At 35.2% G+C, this 6,462-nt stretch overlaps 1 long non-coding RNA gene across 1 annotated transcript; it reads left to right on the plus strand.

Moving 5' to 3' along the window:
* Positions 1-3,346: 3,346 nt before the first annotated feature.
* On the plus strand, positions 3,347-6,054 carry LOC132176929 (uncharacterized). The gene is made up of 3 exons (XR_009439692.1): positions 3,347-3,446; positions 4,140-4,918; positions 5,896-6,054. It is a non-coding gene; the product is annotated as an uncharacterized LOC132176929 (long non-coding RNA).
* The last annotated feature ends 408 nt before the right edge of the window (positions 6,055-6,462 follow it).

The following is a 6,462-nucleotide window of genomic DNA, read 5'->3' on the forward strand; positions in this document are numbered from 1 at the left end:
AGAAAGACATAAAGAAAAAGAAAAGAAAGAGGAGACATAAAAGAGGAAAGAAATAGAAAAATATAGAAGTGGGTGGCCTGGTGGGACACGTGGGGAAAAGGATGGAGAAAGGGAGTTGACTGAGTAGTTGCGTGAATTTAGGAGAAAGAGAGAAAAAATAGGGAAAATAAATAAAGAAAGGGAAAATCTCCTATGCGGTAGGGCTGCAAAAGTTGTCTTTTGCAGTAACCAATGGAATAGGTACACATAAGATAGTTGCACATAATAGAATAGCATAAAAACATTGGATTGTTTTCTCTCTCCCACTTTCTCTCCTTCCCTCTTTTCTTCTCTTGTTCATTCATCTTAACCGAAAATATTTTTTGAAAAAAATATAATTTAGCCCCCAAACTATCAGTCATTTTTATTTTAATCCCCTAATATTCAAAAAGTGATAAAGTAGCCCCCAAAACTACTAATAGTTGCAATTTGACCACTCCGTTAGCCATTTCTGTCAAATTAGATAGAAAATTCAAAACTACGCCATTTTTGCGATGTTAAATTACTAAAATGCCCTTTTGAAAAAAAAAAATCAATTTAAAAAATACCCTCAAAACGACGTCATTTTGAGGAAAGAAATAAAGAAAAAAAAAATCCGGCGGTTTAGGGGTGGCTCGCCTGCCACACCCACAGGTCTAGGGGTGGCCGCCGAGCCACCCCCACAGGCCTGGGCCATAGGGGTGGCCGGCGAGCCATCCCCAGGCCATGAGAGTGACTGGGCGGCCACCACATGGCCTATGGGGTGGCTGGACTATGGGGTGCCTACCCAGCCACCCCAACAAGCTTGGCGGTGGCCGCCCAACCAACCCCATGGCCTGGGGGTGGCTCGCCGACCACCCTATAGGCCTGGTGGTGGCCGGCGAACCACCCTTAAACCACCGAATTTCCTTTCTTTTTTTTTTTATTTTTCTTTTTTCTTTCTCTTTCCTCAAAACGACGTCGTTTTGGAGGGCATTTTTTAAATTAATATTTTTTTTTTCTAAAATGGCATTTTAGTAACTTAACCTTATCAAAACGACGTGATTTTGAATTTTTCATCCTATTTGACGGTAATGACTAACGGAGTGGCCAAATTGCAACTGTTTGGTAGTTTGAGGGGCTACTTTATCACTTTTTGAACATTAAGGAGCTAAAATGGAAATGACAGGTAGTTTGGGGGGCTAAATTATATTTTTCCCATATTTTTTCCTCTTCTTCTCTTTCTCTCCCGCTTTCTCTTCCTCTCGATTCTTCTTCTCTGGTTCATTCATCTTCACCAAAAATATTTTTTCCTCTCTCTCCCACCATTCACCCACCACATCCAATGAGTAACAAAATCTGTTAGATTTCTTTTGGCAGAACTTCCTGGAATTCGAACAGAGAATTTCCATCACAGAGAAATCACCCTGAAATTCTAACAAAACCCAAAATCAATGAATTTGCAGGAACTAGTTTATTGAATTTATTAGATGTTTGGGTGATTGGGTTCAATGAATTTGTGGTGATTGGGTTCAATGAATTTATTAGATGTTCCATGGGAAGGTTTTCTCAAACCAAAAATGGAGAGCAACCCAAAGGTGAAAATGGAGAGAGAGTCATTTGAAAATGGGTTTTCCGGTTGCGTTCCAGCCGTCGGTGAGGGAAGAGGAAAGACCGAAAGAGGAAAGAGAGAAAAAGAGAAAGTGGAAGAGAAAACAAAGAGGAAGAAATATGAAGAAAAAAGGCAAAGACTCACGTGGGATGAATAAGAAATCCCGTGTTTTTGATCCTATTCCATAAGTTGTGCTTCCCTTATGTGTCAAATTTGTACTGGGTGCTGCAAAAGGCTGAGTTTACAAACCAACCGCATAGTAGGAACACTCATAAAGAAAAAGGTAAGTGGAAGACAGCACATTATATGAATTGATATGATATATATATACTGTTTAAATAATTATTTAATTATATTTTGTAATTAAATAACACTGGCGTGCATGATTGTTCATACACACCAGTATTATATATATATATCACTAGTTGATATAATTACATGCATTGTTAATTTGTTATTGTCAATTTTAAATTTCTAATACTAATCATTTCATTTGGGATTATTCTAACCACATTGTCATTGTATATGATATGAATTATATGAATCGATATGATTATATTAATATATGATTAAGTATCATGATTTTCATTTAATCATATGATTAATAATTCAAATTGATCATTTAAGATATTCAGTGGTTAGGTCATTAATTATTTGATCATTTAAGATACTCAATGGTTAGGTCATTTAAGATATAACCATCTGATTAACTTTTATCATTCAATTATATATTACATAGATACTTATAATCATAGATATAATTATATATTGTATACAAATTAATTATTGTTACTTAATAAATAATAAGTAATATACTATATAAGTTACTTTTATTAAAATCTTCTATAAGGTATATATATAGGTTACGCTATCAAGCAAATCTGTTCCCATACCCAAAGACGTCTTCGCCAGCCTTTAAAACCAAATGGATCAATTTTGATGCGGCATTTTATCATTTAATAATCGAGTTTAGTTTCGTATTCATGAGTGGCTCATTTAATAATTGAGTCGCACACGGACCGAGCTATATCGGGCAGAGTCCGAGGGAGTTCATGGGTAGCTTTGTTCGTTTACAGCCCTATGCAGTGAGAACACTAACTCACTTCCTAACACACTTCAACCCTAACAGTTTCTTGCAAAGGAATAATGACGTACTTAAAATGTATGCAAACATCATTATTGATTGATCCAATGGCTAAGCTTGTAGTGGTATGGTACTTATATGTTGCAGCCGTCATGCTATCACACTTCCAAATATATTATAAAATGTTACTACAAAAACATATATATTTGATGGGCGACAAAACCGCTCGTCAAGAATAAAGAAAGCAACTTAAAAAAAGAGAGAAAAAAAAAAAAAAAAAAGAATAAGGAAAGCAATAAATTTTCCGGTTTTCCATATTCATGTAGACAACACACACGAATAGATTAATGCAAGTTGATTCCAGCTGTAAGCTACTTCTCTGTTCTTTATTACCTAAACTATCACACGAATAGATTAATGCAAGTTGATTCCAGCTGTAAGCTACTTCTCTTTGTTCTTCATTACCTAAACTATCACGCCTAACCTTCAAAGTTAAAAGCATTTGCCTATATATATATATTTGGGAACAACCCTCACTCTACACTCGTAACCATCTCACCCACTCCTTTTTTGCTTTCTCTTCTGCTTGTTTTTCTCATTTTCCCTTCATATTCGTCTCCCCATTACACTCTTCTCTCTCTATCTCTCACATAATCACTCAATCCGGACATATATATCGACCTCAAGTGACTTTCGCGACGGAAGGCACAACACGACTATCATCGCCACCATTCTCTCGGTGGATTCAAATTGGTAATTTCGCAATATCTCACAGTTTTTATTCCATTACCCATTCATTATTCCTATTTACTTAAGATATGTTTGAGCTGCTTTTTCTCTCATTTTGTATGTTGTCGGTGTTTAGCTGTGAAAATTTCGCAAAGGAGTTCATTATGGGTTTAGGATGCATGCACTTGTTAGGCTTTATTTTTGGGGTTCTGATTGGGATTTTTGGGATGCACTGATACAACGAGTTTGATGCCTGCTTAGGAAATATAGGATGCTGCCTTGCTTTTGGTGGCAGTGTTCCTTAATTTAGTTTTGGATTTCAAACTCATGAATACAAATATAATTAAGTTGATTTGTTGTGATTAATTAAGCGTTCCTGTGACGCTAAAATCAAAAAGATTAAAAGCCATCCCTTGAATACTCCCTAATATATACTCTGTGTCATCACGAGTTGTCATGAGAGTAAGCGAATGGTGCTATTTGAAATATGTGTGACACCCGGAGCATTTGACCAAAACTTATTCTATAGACAGCCAAAGAATTCTTCTTCTTTTTTTTTTTTTTTCATATGCCCAATCATGCAATGCCTAGAAGGGGATGACATGTTAATTTCCATGCACTTCCCTTTTTACAATTCCTTTAATTACTATTTTGTCGTCCACATGCTTTTTATTCGTGAAGTGCATAACAAAGTTTTGTGTGGAGAGATATTTATAGGAATCAGTAAAAAGCATGTCTCCCTCTCAAGCATCTGTTAATGCTAATCAGCCCGAGCAAACAGAGACCATCACTTTCATGAATCGTGATTACTACAATGCTGCAGCAGAAGGCAAAGTCGAGGTCTTCAAAAATATCATCGATCATGAGTCTCTTGGCCTCTTACTAACCCCAAATAAAAATACAATCCTCCATATTTACATCACAGCCCTCAATTCTGGATCCAATTCAACAACCCCCAATTCAGGATCAGAATCAACAACAACCCTTAATGCAGGAACGGAATCAACAACCCTTATTGGACGATCAGGATCAACAACCAACTTTGTGAAAGAAATTCTTAAAACGTGTCCCTCATTATTACGGCAAGCCAATGCCAAAGGTGAAACTCCATTGCACATTGCGGCAAGGTACGGGCATGATGACATAGTGGAAGTTCTAATCAAATATTGTGCCCAAACTCTTCATGATCAAGACCTTGAAGGTGGGGTTGAACCCGTAAAAGAAATGCTCAGGATGAAGAACAAAGAAAGACACGGCTTTTCACGAGGCTGTACGATATAATCACCTTGAGGTGGTAAAACTGTTGATTAATAAAGACCCAGATTTTTCATATTCTGCTAATGATGCTGGTGAAACTCCACTTTACATAGCTGCCGAGAGAGGGTTTGAAAGTGTGTTGCTCGAAATTTTAGACAAATGCAAATCCCCAATGCATGGGGGTCCCCTTGGTAGGACGGCTTTGCATGCTGCCGTACAATGGGGTTATGAATATAAAGGTACTATCTATTTATTTTCTCAATGTTCTACTTGCATGGTTAATTTAGTAATTAATGAGTAATGCAGCTTTAATTCTTTAAAGTTTGTTATAATTTTGATAAAAATTATGTGGTGGACCCAAAAAAAATAAATAATGAAAATAAGGACGCTTGATATATATGTGTGGTATCTCTTAATTATAAGTTTTTAACTAACTTATTTTTATAACAATTTGTTTTATAAACAATGAGATTAATTAGTACTGTACTTTATTATGGATTTTTGTATCTGTTAGGATATGATAAATGTGAAAAGCAAATGATAATTTCTTTTTCCTTATTATTTCACTCTATCGGTTCAATCTAAATTATCTTCCTTTTAATTCTAAGACTGTTGGTGATTTGAGTATAAACCTATATATCTCACGAAAATTCATTTTAAAATAATGACGAAACAACCTTATTAGCGTCAAGTACTAGCTAGAGGCATTTGGTAATTGCTAATTAATTGATGAATCAACATGAAAAAAGAAAAACAGATTATATATATATAAATATATATTAAAAGAAGAAATTACCTCTCCACTTAATAATTATTTATATATAATTGCAACGAAAGCCACGTTAGTTAGCTATAGAGAAAATATTTAATACTATTTATCAATTAAATTAAGGCCTAGGAGATTAAATGGAAACTTGATGTAATTTAATCCATGTTCTGGATTTGCCTGTTACAGTTCAACTCATGAAAAAGATATAATGGAAGGGAGTTGATACAAGTTATTTGCATATATAAGGACTGATCAACAATGCATGTGATTATATATGAGATTATTGTTAATTTGAATTTTATGAAGAAAGTAGAAACTAAACATTAATAAATTACATTGAGATTCAATTATCATCATAAAGTACCTTTTTCAATCTCCTCACAAGTCTTGCGGATTAATTGTGTCATTTAGAGAATCATTAAATTTAACATATTGAAATTATTTTAGGTATAGCTATGGTCAGCAGAATTCTTGAAAACATTGAAGGTATAAGTAGAGAAGTGGACAGTGACGGTTGGACTCCGCTTCACTTGGCTGCATACTTCAACCATTCAGGCTCAATAGTAGAGCTATTGTTGGATAAAGATAGAGAAGTAGCATATATGAAAGACACAAAGGATATGATACCTCTTCATATTGCAGCTAATTGTGGAAATGATCAGGAATTGAAGGTGATTGTAGAAAGGTGTCCAGATTGTTGCGAACTGGTTGATAACAGAGGTTGGAATGTACTCCATTTTGCTATCAAAGGAAGCAAGCCATGGTGCATAGAGGGAATCATGGATATTATAATAAAAAATTCCTCTTTCAACAACCTTTTGAATGAGAAGAATGCCGATGGGGATACACCTCTTCATTTCTATGTTACTTCTTCGGAATCATTTTTAGAGTTAAAGGAGTTCGTTAGTCACCCTCGAGTCGACAAGATGGCCTTCAACAAACAACACCTCAACCCGTGGGATATTGTCACTCCATCTGAAAAACGTTCATTAAAAGAGGTAATACATAATTTCA

Source organism: Corylus avellana, chromosome ca4 (assembly GCF_901000735.1).
Source record: "Corylus avellana chromosome ca4, CavTom2PMs-1.0".
NCBI classification, from domain to species: Eukaryota; Viridiplantae; Streptophyta; class Magnoliopsida; order Fagales; family Betulaceae; genus Corylus; species Corylus avellana.